We start from the raw sequence: 18330 nt of genomic DNA on the forward strand, positions 1-18330 counted from the left end.
ATGAGGCCAGTTTGAATCAGCTGTCAGTCTCAGTTTCCCCATTCTGCTTGCCAAGGAATTTTCTTAACTTCGTACTACTCTGCCTCAAAAACATCAATTAGAGAGAGAGAGAGAGAGAGACTTCTTAAACAATGATTGGTGTGTGTGTACAGTAACCTTCTGAAGTTTTGAAAGACATTCACTTTTGTAAACTGTACCTTTTCAGGTCACCGGTTCCCTACTTGGAGGAAATACTCTCTTGCATTATAACACTACAAAAAATTGTATTATGTTGCTTAAAAATCTTAATGAAATCTTACTGGCAACTTGATGATTTTAGAAGTTGTTTCATTTTAAGATGAAATTCCTTAGACTAATTTATATGCTATTTGCCTTCCTGGAGAGTAAGCCTCCCCTATCTGTTGTGCGCTGACGCAACTGAAACGGAGAAGCATTTTCTTTTTAATGTTTAAAATATTTAATGTTTTGTTTTTGCAGGAATAGCTGGCTGACAGCACTGTATTCTAAAGAAGTGAAATTCCAAAGGTAAGTCCATGGCCCGAATGGGTGCTTATTGCTGTATTACTTTATCTATTTTTAATGATTCTCTAGGCAGCATCTGCTTATTTCCTGTTTTCAGATATTCCTTTATCCTGCTCTTTCCCACTCTGTAAATCTCATTTTGGTTATAAAGAATCTTGTGATAGTGGCTCAGTAGTGCTACTGTGCATAGATCCTGCGGACTCCTCATGAATTACTGATTAATTCTTTGGGGCCTAATCAGCTTTTTATTAATTTGTCAATTTGACTACATATGAAGAAACACTGCTACTTAGCTGCACAAGTAAATTATAATTTTTACCACAATGCATATTTTCATATTCTTAGATGCAGCAAGAAATGGGACTTGCATTGTTTTTACTCAGATAGAATTCCTATTATACTTTCCACTTTATACATAATTATCTCGTCCTTGGTGTTCTTTTTTTGCAACGACACAACATTTCTGTCTTTTGCGATTTATTGAACAAACTGCTCGTTTGAGATTCTCAGAGAATTCAAACGAGTCAGTGGAACTTGGAAACGTTAATCCTTTACAGTTAGAACCAAATTAGAAATATGTGGTCTTCTGTGATATTTCAGTTTAAGGAGAGAAAACAGTGAAATTCCACCAGAGACCACGATATGCTCTCAGCCCAGACCTGATACCAGTCTCTGGCTTGGTGATCCTGTATTAGACCTCAGCAGTAATGGGCCACATGTGACTAATTGTGTGCTGTGTGCTGTTTTGTAGAATATTCTTTATTTCCCACAAGAAAGTCTAAACTGCCATGTTCAGTGTTCAGCCATAGTTTGCAATTTTAAAGGGCCTTCGAAATGTGGGTCCTTTTTCCTCCAGAAAACCACGTCTAAGTGAAGCTATTCCAGCTGCAAATTGCCTATTATGAATGCATAATGCACCCTTTGGAGTGGATGATGACTATCATAGAATACAGAATTTTTCAGTAGGAATGTTTGCTTTAAACAGGATGTAAACATCGCTATCACATGGCATGTGTACCTACAATATTTTTTCATAACTAATTTATGTTCTTTAGTTAACATTTTAATCTCATTAGGAGGTTAGGGATCAATGCCCAATTTTTGCTTTATAAATGGATTCCAATGAAGAGATGATGTGTTTTATTATCATTAAAAATGTGGCGAAGAAACATATGAAAAAATGCTCAAGGTTGCTAATCATCAGAGAGATGCAAATTAAAACCACAATGAGATATCACCTCATACCTGTCAGAAGGGCTCTGTCAACAGATCGACAAACGACATGTGCTGGCGAGGGTGTGGAGAAAGGGGAGCCCTGGTGCACTGCTGGTGGGATGCAGATGGTGCAGCCACCATGGAAAGCATGGAGGTTCCTCAAAAAATCAAGAATGGAGCTGCCTTTTGACCCAGTGATTCCACTTCTAGGAATATGTCCTAAGAAACATGAAGCACCATTACAAAGAAATTATGCACCCCTACTAGCTAAGATCTGGAAACAGCCCAAGTGCCCCAAGTAGATGAGTGGATAGAAAAGCTGTGGGACAGTTACACCGTGGAATACTATGCAGCTGTGAAAAAGAAGGATCTTGTACCCTTTGGGACAGCATGGAGGCACCTGGAGAATATTATGCTAAACGAAGTAAACCAGTCACAGAAAGACAAATATCACGTGATCTCACTCATATGTGGAATCTAATGAACAAAATAAACTGATGAACAACGTAGACCCAGAGACATAGAAGCATGGAACAGACTGAGGGATCTCAGAGGGAAGGTGGGGAGGGGGGAGTGGGGAGGGAGAGATTACTCAAAGAACTTACATGTTTCTAAGCATAACCCAGGGACACAGGCATTGGTATGGGGAAGGCCTGGGGGTGGGCCGGATGCAGGGTGGAGGGGTCAGTGGGGGAAAAGAGGGACATCTGTAATACTTTCAACAGTAAAGATAAATTTAAAAAAAATGTATCATTTCATAGTCTAGAGAGTAATTCAGTTGCATATCCCAAGAGATCATAAATCTCATCAGGTACTAACTTGAACTCAAAAGGTATCTTAAACCCTCACATTCCTTTTCCTAAGATTTTATGGACTGCATGGGGCATTTGCAATATTAACTTTATTTTGACATAGACTAAGACACTATTGAAATGACAATGACTTTAAGAAAAATCATGGAGCCCAGCTGGTGTGGTTTAGTGGTTGAGTATCAACCTAGGATCCAGGAGATGGAGATTTGATTCCAGGTCAGGGCACATGTCTGAGTTTTGGGCTTGATCCCCAAGGGGGGAGTGCAGGAGGCAGCCGATCATTGACTCTCTCTCATTGTTGATGTTTCTATCTCTCTCCCTCTCCCTTCCTCTCTCTGAAATCAATAAAAACATATTTTTAAAAATTATATATAGCCCGGGTGGGCATGGCTCAGCGGTTGAGCATCGATCTAGGATCTAGGCGATTGGGGTTCGATTCCCGGTCAGGGCACGTGCCCCGGTTGTGGGTTTGATCAGTGACTCTCTCATCATTGATGTTTCTCTCTCTCTCCCTCTCCTTTCCTCTCTCTGCAATCAATAAAGATATATTTAAAAAAAAAATTATATATAAAAAAAAGAAAAATCATGGAATTGTAAAATGCAAACCTTTTTAGGAATCTCATGAGAGAAAAAAAATATTTTGAAAATTTAAAATATTGAAGTTTTAATAGCCAATAAAATCGACAAGCTATGCCTTTGTTAAAAATGATGTTGTGGAGACAGTTGTCTTTTTTGAGTCCATTTAGACTAGTAACCAAGAGAGGGGGCTTCTGAAATCAGCTCATTCCCCCTCCAGTGAGACCCCTCCACTGCTGGCTGCGTAGCTCCGCGCAACTTGCTTGACGAGTCTCTTCCTGAGGCTTTTACTTTTTAAAAAGTACGTGTCTTGCAGAATTGGATTAAAATGAGTATCTTCAAGGCAATTTAAAACCGAACATACAGGTACCCACATCACACTCACACACACACACGCGCGCCAGGATCTATAATTAAAAGAAAATTATTTGATCTAACCATCTCTCAACTTTTCTCAAAGGTGTTAGAAATCCCAGAAAATGGAGTGAGCGAGACCTTGCAAAACTCTTTGAGAGGTTGTGTCCCCAGAAAACCTGAACCTGGGAAATGCAGCCAGCAGACAATTTAAATGAGTCTCTGATCTAAAGCAAACTGTCTCATTTCTCTCCTTTGACCATTTAATTTTCTTTCCTCTGTTTCTGGAGACGGAGCCCCGCCATCGTTTCTGATCCCCACATTCATATGCGCAGCACATTTCATGTTTAATCTTGTGCGTGCTGTTCCACTCGCTTCTTGTCTGCCCGTGAATTATTTTGCCTTTTTCTTTCCAGAAGGAGATAGCTATTTTATCTTCGCTTCTGCACCGCGTGGCTTTCATGTGTCCCCGCATCCATTTTTCCTTAGCATATCCCGCTTTAACCCTACTGCTAGGAAGCTGGAAACTCTCTCCTCAAAGGCCAGTGAAAAATAGCCGGAGGCCCTGACGAGTAAGGGAGATTATTTAATGGCGTCTGTAACAAGTGTAGACACTCACTGCAAGGTCACAAAAAGAATCTTAATTCTGTTTTTCCTTGTGAAAAAAATCCCTATAATTTTATACACAATATTCACTCTCTAACTTGCCATTCGTTTGTATATTTTCGATCGTAGGAATGAGTGTCTCAGACCTACATGCAGAACCTTGAGATAAGCGCAAACATGCGGCGCGGGAGGGACTCGCTATGGGCCTTGTCTTCGGCGAACGTGTAGCTGAGATACGCTCACTTTGTGCTCACTTTGTTAGATGAATAGCGTTAAATTGGGATTACTGGAGTTCAGCGCTACGGAACTTAATAGCAGGTTTAGATTGTATAGAACAATCGGAGGAAACCAGCAAGGGCAGACTTACTCCCAGAACAACAGAAGCCTTCGGGAGCTGGCATCGTATCTTTGCTGAAATGGTTGCCTTTTAAATGATCTTCACAGTACATTCTGTGTGATGAAATGATGGCTTTTGTACTCAGTTGTGTGGCCTAAAAGCGTCTGTGTTGTTCACAAAAATTCTCTTTGTCTAAAGGAGAGGTTTTCTTAAAATCCAGGAAGGGTCTCAGACTGAGTTTCTCAAGAAGATAAGATTAGCGTCAACAACATACGCCTCTTGAGAGAGAAGCTGCAGGTAGTTTATAGTTTCCTCTAAAGCAGAGCGCTAAAGCAATACGTATATTCCCCAAACGCAGTGTATGCTATTTCACAAATATCATTTGCTTGGTAGTCTTTCCCAGAAGATACAGATTTCTCGAGGCTAGGTATCATCCCCGCCGTTCAATACAGTTAGTTCTCAGTAATAATTTGTTGAAATAAGAAATAAATGAAGGCAAAAATACATATACGCCTGTGACGAAGGAACCAATGAACTATACTGCTTACTTATTTTAAGGGCCGCTGAGAATATCTTTAAAAATTACTGTCCAAATGTCCAAAAGCAAGGACTAGAGAAGGGACCTGAGCTCTTGTTACCTCGGCAGCCACTGTGGTGTGGAACTCATACAAACCCTTGGCTCTGGGGATGGGCTGAGTGTGCGTTGCCTGTAACTGCCTGGAAACGGGGAAGCGGAGTGGCTTGACGCCTGTCTGCGCGGGGTGAACGACATTCTGCTCTTGTGTCTACAGAGCTTTAGCGCGGGACTGAATGTGCACTATTGGAACGCAGACCTTACCGCAGAGTTTGAGAGACGTGAGCAAGAAGGCCCTCTTGGCGATTGTACTTAAAGAACTTGCCTTCACAATCCTCACCTGCTGGCTCGTTACGGGATCCTGCTCTTCTCCCCAATTACACGCTTTTACTAGGTAACGATAGCAACACCAGGCCGTCATTAGGGGGCACTGGGCACCTGCATGCCCTTTAAAGCTGGACACTAAGGCTACTGCCACTGTCCCCATCGAAGCCACACCAACTGCCCGGGTGTCTTTTCAGTGTTGCCTCAGCTACTGGTCAGTTTTCCTGCCTCGGCCGTATCCCCGAAGAGGGCGGGGAGGGCTCCGGGGCTCTGTTTCGCCACCTGCGCTTCCGGGTCCCGCTCGTTTTCTCTCGGGCGCTGTCACTGGTCCGTCCCCGCCTCCCTGCTTCCCCAGAGCCCCGGCTGCCGCCTGCCGGGCCAGCTGAGAGGGGCAGGTTTCACCGGAGGCCAGGGCGCTTCTCCCTGAACTGCAGGCTCCTTCCAGTTGACTGCCTGACACGCTGCACCTCAAGGTCCCCTGTCCCCAGCCGTCTTCACCGACCTCCGCGCGCTCTGGCTGCACGGGGTGGTCAGGGCCCGGCCTTCCCTCCGTCTCCCTCTGGGGCTGCTGCTTCTTTCCCCTTTCCAGGACTTTCCTCCCATCCTTCAGCCTGTGAAGAAAACCTCAGATGCCTCCTATTTTATTACACGTTTGACTTTGCTGGTGTTTGTCTCTTTCTAGATCATCGATCGAGACGCTTGGTTTAGTAAAACAAGGGCTTAGTTGGAAAAAAATGCTGCCATTTATTTGCCTTTTAATTTCCTTTCTTCCGTGATCAAACCTGACCAAGGTCGTGCTCAAGGCCAAACAGCTAGGAAGCTGCGGAGCTGGGGCTGGAACCCGGGCAGGCCCCGCACTGGCAGACGCCCTGTGCAAGTGCTCCCTCGTGGTTCGCGTCGGCGGCCGGCTCCTTCGCGGCTGAGAGCTGGTCTTGCTGCCTCTAGCCCGGGTGACCCGCAAGCTCAGCCCAGCCTGACGAAACTGCTGACCCGCCTCTTCCTGACCAAGGGCCGTGGCCACCTCCCTTTTCTTAGAATATTCACTTGAGAAAGTTGTAATTACGAGTTCTTTCTCTGCCCCTTTGTGATGTGAACCTTTTCTAGTTCTTTGCCAGCCTTACAACCCAGGGATGTCTTTCTCACGGACCTGGGAGCCATGCCATTGGATGTCATCATCGGAGGGGACAGAGCAGAATCCCTGCCTCCCGGTCTGTGTGCGAAGCCAGGAGCTGAACTGATCAGTGACCATTAGCAAACCCAGCCGGCCGGAGCCACACGGACCAACCTCCCACTTGACGTTCGCCGGTGCTCAGGAATCCTCCTGCCTTGTTTGAGGAGCATTTCCAATCCCTCGCCCCATCACAATGACCTTGAGCGAAGTCTTCTTGTCTGTGTAACACTCTCCAGTGCCATTTTCCTTTGACCGTCTCATGCCCAGATACCCCCGCTCAGCAGAAAAACAGTAGGTGCACACTGGCTGCTACAAACACTTTCAAATGCCTTTTTTTCCCCCCCTGGAAAATTGTACCATAGTTGTAAAAATATTCTATTCGTGAGCCAGTCAAAGCCACTGTCCCATTGCTGATGTGGAGGGGACACCCTCTGAGGACTTTTCCCAGTGGGGCCGAGCGTGGCTCTCCGTGGCTAGGCCGCCGCAGGACAGGGTGTCATTACTGAGACACAGGTGGGGACAAGCACGGCTTCCTTTTTCCAGGAGGATCACACGCACGGCACTTCGGTTCTGTCCCACGCCGCTGACATCACGATCAAGTTGTTTGTGTTGAGTCCCCAAGCGACTCGAGCTCGTTTCCCAGCGTTGAATTCAACGTTACTTCTTTTTCTCAAATGGAACCTGTGACTTAATATATTGCAAACTGACTTTTGCAAGGTGTCCCGTGTGCTAGATTCTCTCAGATAACGGCGCCGAAGGCTTGCTTTATAGCCTGAGACGTTTTCGAACAGTCCCCATCATCCAGACAGTTTTGAGATGGCTGCTGACAGCCCCAACAGACACAAAATAAAAACACTTTCCTATTCTTTTGAATTAGAATCTATTTCTGGAGATCCGCTCAGTGTGTGAAATAAAGCTATCAGTCCATCGGTTTATCCAGATGTATTTTCCTTTCAAAACGCCAGCGTCGGGCGTGGAATCCAAAGCTTCCCGCTAATGGTTTCCTTGGCAGAGCCTTTGTCTTCCTGCAGAGCTAATCTCTAGCCTTAAATTCACAATGAGATGGACTTTGTTGGGTATTTATTTCCTTCCCGCCTCTCTCCTCTCCTTCTCTCTCTTTCTATTTTAACCATCAGATGGAAAAATATAACTGGCTCTGCTATGACAGCATGCTCTCACACCCACTTAGTTTCCATGAGCTCTTTTTTTTAAAGAAATTACATTTCACAGCAGTCTTATTTAATTCCTGAAAATCATTTTAGTCCCTCATTACTGAGAACCCAAAAATACCAGAATATAATCTAGCTCTTTTTTAAAAAAATATATGTTTTTATTGAGTTTAGAGAGAGAGGAAGGGAGAGGGAGAGATAGGAACATCAGTGGTGAGAGTCATTGATTGACTGCCTCCCGCACACTCTCTGCCTGGGGATGGAGCCCGCAACCCGGGCATGTGCCCTGAACCCGAAATGGAACCGGTGGCGACCTCTTAATTCATAGGTCAGTGCTCAGCCACTGAGCCACGCCGGCCGGGCTGTCATCTAGCTCTTGGTCAGCGTGTGCGTGTGTCTGGTTTTGTGTATAGCTAGCTGCCCATAGACCAATGTACACATGTGAACACAGGCAGATTCTTTTTCATGTAGTGTTTTCTCCATGGATGAACTTGTGTGGATCGTTATCAAATAACGTTTAGAAGTATTTTCCAATATGAACCGGAATCTCTTGATGAAGTATAACCGGGGGTCAGAGGCAACCGGAAGGCTCACTTACCACGCGTCCGGCCCTAGCGCGTGGGTTTCAGAGGCGGCTTAACCCAGTACAGGGCTGGCAGAAAGCCCATGACGCTGGCGCTCGGGTTTAAATGTCGAGATTGGGCCAAATAGGAAGATTTCTCTGGGGAGATGATCTCCGAGGAACTTTGAAGCTTAATGGCAGAGGTGGAAAACTGAGTCCCTGGAAAAAGGAGATAGACTAGACTTTCCTTAATTAGTAACTACAAGAAAAGCAAACAGAGCTTCTGAGGACCGAACTGTAGTAGCAGAATTCCCAATATTACAGTAATTGATAGGTCAATACTCATTCTAACATGAAATGCATTCATTTCAAATTTTAAAATCAACTTAAAGCCGGAGAGCACAGAGCCAATCTTACTGATTCAATGGGATCCAACTTGATGGTGTGACAGTGAAATTCCCCGGGACAGAATCAGAAAGCAAAAGGAGAAAGGAAGAGAGAGAGGGGGAGTGCTCTTCATTTCTTGATGTTTTAATGTTTAGTGTCAACAATACTGTGTGTGCTGTGGAGCGAGAAGTAAAAAATACAGGGCTGGGCAAAACTAGGTTTCCAGTTGTCCATATGGAAATGCTGCAGTAACTCAGAAATGATAATACACAAATAGACTCCGTGTTTCATGTCCTCCCAGCTGTAAACGTGCCTACGCCCACCTGTGTGTAACTGGCACTATTTAAACGCGCCAAATCTAACACTAGGGCATCTAAATTTGGTGATGTGATGATGCTGCAGGTTAAAGATGAAGCGGGTTTGGTCGGGCACAGACTGGTCCAACCTCATTTACTAAGTTGATAGAGGAAGAAACAGCAACTTAAATATGTTATTTAAAGGTGTGGGACCAGGAGAAACAATTGTAAGAGGTAAATGTAGGGCGGAGGAGGCAAGAAAATGTTATATTTGATTTTTAACAATCACTTTTTTTAATGTAATCAAGCTCATCTATTACTTTAATAAACAGAGACCGGTTTAAACTATAGCTTTAGATGTACATTCTTCAGTTATGAAGCTTATTAAGGCAGCCACGCTCCAGTCCCCAGCAATTATTTTTTGATGGTAACCAGATGGCAGCCACCATTGGGAATAACTGACAGTCTAACCACTTTGCAATCCTTAAAATCTAACGAGCTTCCCACTCACCCTCCCGCCTACCCCTTACTCATGGTATTTATGGCTGTTACCGATTTTCTGTGTGCATCATAACTCAGCCACCTTGTGTTGTGTCTGCCCCGCCTTCTGGATGTGCTGACACTGTGGATGACTCACTCTCCAAAACTGTGCTTCCTTGGATCCCTGACGGTATTTCTCCTAAGGCCGCTTAGCCTCCCCTCAGCTTCAGCCTCTTTATTGGGCCTGTCTTCCTGGCCTCCATTCCTGGGCTCCAGCCCTCCTCTTTGCGTGTCCACTTCTGTAAACGTGACTTTGCATGACGACTTCCAATTCTGTATTAAAGTCTGACCTCTTTCCGAAGTTATTGTATCTATAACACTTACGTACACCTACTTGTATTTGAATAGCTCACTAATTTAAACTCAGACTGTCCTGAACCCATAACCATTGTATCTCCCTGTCCCTTTCCACCGACCTGCTGATGGTGTCCTGTCAGCCGCTTTTCTTAACACTGTTCATGAAAACAGCACCGGGGGTGACCAGCGAGGGCACCTCTTCTCTGGTCATTCCTTCAGTCACCAAACCACGTTGACCCTTCCTTCCGACTAACGTCAGAATAAATCTCCTCCACCCCGTAATCTGACCTGCGAGTTGGTTTAGTTGTCACCTGCTTTATAAAACCTTCGCCGGCCCCGTATCTTTCATTTCCCCCTTCACAAAAGTTCTGTCCCAGCTAAAGTGGGTCTTGAGTTTCCCTAAAAACGCGATGGTCATTTTATACCTGTGGTTTTTGTTTGTTTGTTTGCAGAAAAGCTATTGTTGTCACTCCGCTTACCTGCATCCCACCCAGTCTTCCCGTAGAGCTCGGGCCCGTTCCCTCCATAAGTCTGCACGGCTCTGCCTGGCCGTGTAGAGCGCGCGCTCCTCTAGAACTTTCTGTCCACACCAGCACCTTGGCATGGAGCCTGTTCAATATGTTAGGCTGTAACATTTTTTCCCCTTAAAAAATGATTTGTCTTACCCCCAGGAAAGATTTCTTGAGAACAAAATGTGTCTTATGCCTCTGCAGATTCCCAGCATCTAATAGCGGGTCCTGCTCCTATTAAATTCTCACAATATATTTTTTTGATGGGAGAAATAAAAAATTTCCAGAGAATGAATTGTCCCAAATTTCTTCACATAATTTAGAGAACTATAGTGAAGCACTAGCTTTTTATGAAAAATGACTGTCATACACTCTATCATCTTGCACTAGGGTAAATTATGTTAACAGGTTTACATTACTGATCATTAAGAGCTTAATATGCGTTAACTGATTGAGATGCCCTAAAAATATCCCTCTGAAAACTAAGACTCTTATGTCTAAATGGATTATGCTTTTAAGTTAGCAAAACGACAGGCATTATTAAGGAAATATCTTAGGTTTCTAGTAAAAAATGGCTGCTGATTATTTAAATTTTATTTTAAGGTTTTGGTAAATATTATTCTAATTATTGGTCATATGAGATGCATGGATCATGCGTTTAGCCAATTTGGCTCAGTAAAAATGATGTTAGCTTGGGAATAGTTGGGTAAAGTTCAAATGAGATTAAAGCAGATGAAACAGAAATAATTAAAAAGATAGGGAAGACATATGGAGGAAAATAGTCATCTAATTTTTCTCATATCAGATTTGTCCATATATCCACCATCAGCTGGTCATAACGACAAGAGAGACTGGAGGCAAGTGGGGAGATAAGTGATGTGCGCATCTGAATGTTTTTCTCTGTGTTCTTCCTGGGGCTGAGTCCTCAGTTTCCCTCTGCAAGGGTTAATTCTCTCCCAGGATACTGTTGTTGTTTGTTATTACTTCATGTACTTATACTTTAGCTTAGTTTAAAATATGCCTCAATCAAGAAATGACCCCAGAATCCTAATGTCTTATAACAATAAATATGTATTTTTGTCTCATGTACTCATTTCAGTGACATAAGCAAATTCGTGATCTGTCCCCCACTAGAAAAGTGCAGCCAGTAATTTGAACAATAAAAGAATATATTCTTCCTCAGCTCACTCCTGCCATCACATGTATTCACTTACCGTCTTTCTGTATATAAAACACCCTCACTTTCTCCCCAACCACGATAAGTGAAAAGTCTCATCATCCGTCACAGCTCCAGGTTTGAAGTGCAGGGTCCCAGTTGATCTCTCCATTGGCCTTGGACATGGATTCTCCTGATCCAGAGATTTCTGAACTTAAATGACAAGTTATATAACCCACACACTCAGGTTGCAGTGTTGCAGTAAATATTCCTGTTAAACAAGGGGAGGGGGTGGTGCCTTGCAGTCACCTGAAGGTCCTCTGAGGTCCACCGTGGCTCAGCTCTGTGTGTTCTCACTCTGGGACTCGAGGATGGATTAGTCTTGACCTGGGTCGTTGTGAGCTCTGAGAGCAACAAGTAGAGAGCACGTTGGACACACAGTGACCCTGAAAGTTCTTACTGGGAACGCACTTGTAACTGCCACTCACCTTTTATTGCTCAAGGAAAGGTGCACATTCAAGGCTCACTTCTAGAGCTCAAGAATAGGCAGAGCATGTTTTGAAAAATAACACCATCTACTGCATTACCTTAGCCCAAGCTGCTAAAAATGGAAACCTGTTGGGCAAGTTGTGTATGTGCAGCTGAGTTAAACACACAGACCATGGGAAGAGCTAGAACATAGTCTACGGTATAGACTAGTTTCCTTTAAGTGGGAAAAATCTAAAAATATATAGAATTTCCTTTAGGATATCTCTTTGTGAACTTCCTTGCTGCTTTGATACATGTGATGATTATAAGAATAATTGTCCAAGATGATACGCCTCCATTGCTTATAGTTCTCTGTATTATCTAATTAAAATCAGCTTGCTGAAGTCGGGGTTCATCTCCCATGCTCTGCCTAACCTCCTCGAGGACTCGCATGTGTAATATACAATAAGACGCACCAGAATAAATCATGGCTTGCCAAGATGAGTTATTCCTATTGTTCACGGAAACCCAGGTTGTTTTTTTAAACTGATTTCACTTCTAACATTGGTGATAACATCAAGAACAACCCATGTAGAAATGGGAGTTTTAAGTGAATTTCTTTTAAATTTGATTAATTCATATGCAGTGACAGATGATCGCTCTGAACTCTCTGGACCATGGTTTTCTGTCACGCTGATCAATAATCTGTCTGAAAAGCAGCACGGTGAGAGTAATTGATATTTACGGAGTAGACAATAGTTCAGGTGCCATAACTACTGTGCTCGCCAGTCACTGAAATGGGGAGAATCATTCTATGGTAAGTTCTGCTGTCTTATTTGTGGTTTCACTTTGGACTCTAACGAGAGTATCTATTTAAAGTGAAACTAATGTGATTTGGCCTTAATATACAATATAATTCAATTATGGAAACCAGTTTGGCTAACAAATGTTCTCAAAGTACAAATGAATTTATGAAAGATCTTTGATCTAATTCCTACAAATTCCAGGCCTGGCTTTGGATACTAGTTCTGTGTTTCAAATAGAATATTATGATAATTAAAAGTAAAAGGAACTAATATTAGCTAAAGACATTTGTTTGACAATGCTGACATATTTCGAGAAGCATCTAATTTATCTTAAATATCTAAGTTCTGTATTATGTAAAATTGTTGAATCATTGAGTCTGGAGGACACCAAGAAAGATACATTGTTCTGTCCATGATCAACACGTCGCGATTGCATTTATTAGGACTGCTTTTCTCTGCAAGAAACAAAGACCTCAAAATTTATGAATTAACAAGAAAAAAAATTATATTTCATTTTGAATAAATTTGCTTCTATTTATAATAGCCACATGAAGAACATTGCAGCGAAATTAGAATTCTCATTTGTTTTAATCACACAGGAAACTTTTCATTAAAATTGACCACATTTAAAATCATTAAGCTAGCTTCAACAAATTTCAGACTTCCTAAATGTAAAATAAGTCATTTAGAAATCAACAATAAGTGCACTACAAGAAAATGTTTGTATGCTTGGAAATAACAAAAGTGAACTCTTCTAACTCAAGTTAAAAAATATCTGATACTAGAATATAGTGAAGTAGACAATTGTTAAAATGCCACATATCAAATATGGGTGATCCTCCTAAAGTGGTATTTAGAGGGAAAATGTATAACATTGAATATTCATATTAAAAAGAAAGGTTGAAAGTTAATGAACTAAGCATTTAATTTAAGGAATAAGAAAAAGAATGACAGAAAATAAAAGAATAAATAAACATAGACATCAACATGAGTGAGATTAGAAACATAGTATAAAATAGATACATCAAACCAGAAGATGACTCTTTGGAACAACTAATAAAAGACACACAACTAGCTCAAATTAATAAAAAACAATAATAATAAAAGAAAGTCACAAATGAATTGTATAAGGGATGAAAAAGGGAAGAACCCTGAATGAAAAACTAAACATATATTTAGAGTACAAATGATTTTATACCAATTAACTTGAAATTTTATTTTTAATTTGTCTTCCTCTTTATTGAATTTATTGGGGCGACACTGGTTAACAAAATTTTCCAGGTTTCAGGTGCACAGTTGTACAACACATCGTCTGTAGATGTAACACTGGTGCGAATAAAATGTACTAATTTATTTTTACGGTGTGACTGATAAAAGGTTTCCTTCCTGAGAATAACTGTTTTTTTTTTTAATTCAAATAACTTAGAGTTGGAGATATAGAAAAAAATAGATATTTTGAGTATTAAAGTTTATATGCTTTTAATTTTCAAAGCTGTTTTCTTCCATCCTGTCTGTTCAAAGTGAATTAAGAGGGCCGAATCCTTGAAATCAGCCCTGGTCATTAGCAGGCGTCTTTATTTCTCTGTTTTTTTCTCAACTACCCCTCCACCCTCCAAAAGATAAAAGCACGTTTATTCTTGGGGTTTGGTAGAGTGAACACTTACGCGCTGGAGTGTGACTCGGCCCTAAAGGAAGGGGACTGTCCCCTTTGCGGCAGCGTGGGGGGACCCGGGGAGCGTGATGCTGAGAAAGCAGCCGGGCAGGGAAAGACAGGGACCCCGGGATTTCACCCGCCCGTGGAATCCGATGGACACGCCGAACTGACGAGCCAAGTGGAGGCAGCTCATCCAGGGGAGCGGGAGGCGGCTGGCGGGGTGGGGGGAGTGGGGACAGGGGCGGTAAGGGCGACGCAGCCCCGGGGACTTGCCTCGGGTGGCGAGTGCACCCGAAACCTGCTTGATTTTGTTCAGCGGCGTCACCCCAGTGAATTCGATTGAAAATAATGCTGTTATGGTAAAGGTATAATTGTAGGTGAAACTGCAGGATTCCACGTATCTGTTTAGAGCGTAATGAGCAAATATCAACACCGAGGTGTCATTGAATTTATTTATATTTTGATTTAATTTGACGTGTCGGCAGCCAAGTCTCAACACATGTTCCCTTGTAATCCATTAAGCAGTGACAATGGAATTTGAATGTAATTTTATAAAACTAGGGAAAACCTTGACTACGTAGGAGAACTTAAACGCTGGCACAATTATCCCGTTTTCGGTTCAGTGACAAATTAAAGCTGACAAAGTAGAAACGAAATTAACATACTTTGAAATGGAAGCATGTTCACTCTAATGGGCCAATTTCTATAGTCACCTGCCCTCTCTGTGTTTCAGCCACAGTAAGGGGGGAACTTAATGAAGTTAGATGAACCTGTGAACTTCGGCATGACGTGAGGTCGATGACGTGGTCATGGCTTCGTCATTTCCCCCGTTAGAAGGCCCGTTTTCAGAGAGACGCACGTTTTCACCGAGGGCTCTATAGAGGAGACTCTACCTACCTCGCCTAGAGTCTCAGTTCAGCGATGACGTAAAATGCATTACACTTGTCCAGTCTCTGCTTCCGTGTAAGGAAACGTCTTCTCTGTGCACTAGGTTAGAGTAACATTGGCTTCTTGAGTTCCTTTTATATCTCTGATTGACCCACTTTGTATCTAAGAAAAATTCTTTAAATGAAATAGGAGATATTATTTTACTCTTATCTTAAATGCTCATAGTTAAAAAATAAATTATATAATACCAGTGATTTATGGGAGTTTTACGTACCGCCCAATTGTCTAGGAACATAATTTCTGATTAGAAACACCTTAATGTATTCTGAAAAAAGAACATCCACCTATCAAAATATTTTAAATGATTTTAATCTTTGAGTCACCGTATTATTAAAATGGGGACTTAGTTCCCATTCTTTCCACAGTTTCCAAATTATTACCATAATTCTTAAGGCGATAGTTTTCAGAGGTAATTTAATAATATTTTTATGAGCTCATTTTCCTCCTAGGAACTTTATTGTAAGTAATGGAAATACCTAAACATGGGATCTGCTTACTCTATAATTTATCGTTGATTGATACCTTAGCTGTTTTTTATTTACCGTATAAACTTAGAATTTTATGCCATGCCTATTGGAAATACAATTATTACAAGTGTCTGGCTGGGACATTTGGTTCCTGTTTCCTCTTTGTATCTGAGAATCAAGGCTCTAACTGGTAGCAGCCAGATCGCTACCCAAATCCATGTTCCTCTTCCGTGTTTGTAGGATGGTGGACACATGGATGGACTGTGTTCCCAGCCTCCCTTGCAGCAGGTTTGGACCAAATTCACTTCGTTCCAATGTGAGCAAACCTGATATGAGTCATTTCTAGGACAGAGATTTTAAGAGAGAGCATCTGTCATCTTTGTACTTTACCTCCTTCCTCCTGGACACAAACGACATTCGGACAATGGGAGAATGGCCTGGAAGTGGAAAGCGGCCTGGGTCGCTGAGGCAAGGCCTAGAACATGTGCCCATAATGTCCTTTATGGGAAAGGACATTAGCCTCGATTGTCTTTGCTCTCTTACGTAGCTCCTGAGATTGCAGAAATCTGAACTGGGTGGGGGCGTTGCCATCGCAAAATCAAAAGATGTGATAGTGGTTTAGCTGGTAGGCAGTGGGGATGCGGGGATGGAAGTGTGAGAGTCCCGTCGGGCTGTGGTCGGCACTTGATAAAACTCACGTGGGGTAACCTGGAAGGCAGAGCACGTATGTGTTGAGCTTACAGACTTACGGGAAATGGTGGGAGGAAAGCAGGTCACCATCTGTTGATGGCTGCTGGCAGGTTAATGCAAGACATTGTAGATGAGGTTAGGTGGGGATTGATAGATTTGCAAGGAGAGGAAAGAGTCTAGAAAATCGGAGCTCAAAAGGGCTGCAGAATCCCAAGCTCATGATTTCAGAGAGCTTCAGGGTGTCGCCACCATTTAAAAAATGTTTTAAATTAAACATATTGGGGTGACATTGGTGAATCCAGTTATATAGGTTTCAAATGCACATTTCTGTGATACATCATCTGAACGTTGGATCGTGTGCCCGACGCCCCGAGGCAGATCTTCTGTCACCATATATGTTTGATGGCCGTTTCCCTTTACCACCCCCCACCCCCACTACCAAGTCCTCCTGCCTGGAAGTTTTTCCTTCTGCTGATGATTTCACGCCTCTCATCAGCCCTGGTTCAGCCCCCCTCCTCTGGGGAGCCATTTGGGACCCTGGCCAGCGTTAGCTGTCCTCTGGTTCCTGTGTCTGTGAAGCCCAGTGTAGCTCCAGCCAGGGGACTGCGCGGATTGTGAGTCTGCATGACTTCATCTTCCACCCGGGCAATCAGGCCTCTCCTGGGACTGGGTGCAATGCCCCGCAGTCTGACGGTGGTCGGAAACCGCTTTTAGATGTAAATTAGTGAATGTTTTCTCAGGTCCCGATTCGTTTTCGTAGAGCTGAGGTCTGATTTAATTTGGTCATCCAATTTTTCTTCAACACACACCTTCTATTTTTAGAAGGAACCCTCTTAGAGCATTGCCCTCTGCTCTGTTGTTTAATGTGTCCCCATGACTCAGGGTTTATGTGACATAAATTAGATGGTTCTGGAGTCGTCTGCGTTGCCTCGCTGCAGATGTGGCTGCTCCGTGTCTTTTAAATTACAGAGTAAGATAAGCTTGCGTGAAGAATCCGGACATCACCGATGAGGGCTACCGTGGAAACTGAGGCAGCCACTCGCGTCTTCTTTCCCCGTTTACCCAGTTCTACACCCAGCAGGTAACCGTGTTAACTAGCAGTCAGCGTCTAATCCCGCACGGCTTTTCTCTGTGTCCTGCCAAATACAGATGCCAGTCAACACCAAAGTAGTAGGACTGGCTTCCACTTTCAGGGCCTCTTTGCTTCTCTCTGTCACACGTTTCTCCAAGTCTCATAATTGCCTTTTACATTTCATACGGCATCATTTGCTATATACAATGGGATTCTCAAGGGTGTGGGCAACACATTGTGTTAATTTTTACCTTTTGGCAGCTGGTTTCATCTCTTCTTGTGTCTTTGACCCCGACTCCGGAAGATTCACCCCCCAGAGCTATAGTCACAGGCACGGCGACCGCCGCGTTTAATGCTGCTTTAAAGTCTCCCAGAGAAGGAGTGGGGGACTCAGCAGGCATTCGGGGCCCGCCAACTCCACGTATTTTCTAAATGAGTTCCGTTGATTGAATGCACCTGAAATTCTACCCCGACTCTCACCCTTTCGCATTCTGCGGGGTCCTGAGAGATTACGAGCACCTAAGGCCTGCGCCCGCTGTCCCTGGAGCCCGCCCGCGCCTTCCCTGCCCTCTGTCCCGGGCACCTGTCCTTTGCTTTCTCTCTCCTAAGCTCCAGGGGCCCTTTTTTTTTTTTTTGCCTCTGTAACTTGCGTCCTGGGTCCATACAGCCCAGGGGACTCACTCTTCTGCCTCTGTGACCTTCTTCTAAAAGGCTAAATAAACTTCTTGCACTTGAAAAAACAGCACTTGAAATGATTACAGAAAACCTCTACAATTAAAGTAAGTTTTATTTTCCATCATTTTGAAAACTATATCTTA

At 43.1% G+C, this 18330-nt stretch overlaps 1 long non-coding RNA gene across 15 annotated transcripts in view; it reads left to right on the forward strand.

Annotated features, from left to right (window-relative positions):
- Window positions 1-456: 456 nt before the first annotated feature.
- Window positions 457-18330, forward strand: part of LOC107526463 (uncharacterized) — a 276844-nt gene continuing 258970 nt past the window's right edge. For all 15 annotated transcript variants that reach the window (XR_015715769.1, XR_015715774.1, XR_015715766.1 and 12 more), the window contains exon 1: window positions 457-525. This is a non-coding gene — a long non-coding RNA (uncharacterized LOC107526463). The remainder of the gene's footprint in view (window positions 526-18330) is intronic.

Source organism: Miniopterus natalensis, chromosome 16, assembly GCF_054644295.1.
Source record: "Miniopterus natalensis isolate mMinNat1 chromosome 16, mMinNat1.hap1, whole genome shotgun sequence".
In the NCBI taxonomy this organism is placed as follows: domain Eukaryota; kingdom Metazoa; phylum Chordata; class Mammalia; order Chiroptera; family Miniopteridae; genus Miniopterus; species Miniopterus natalensis.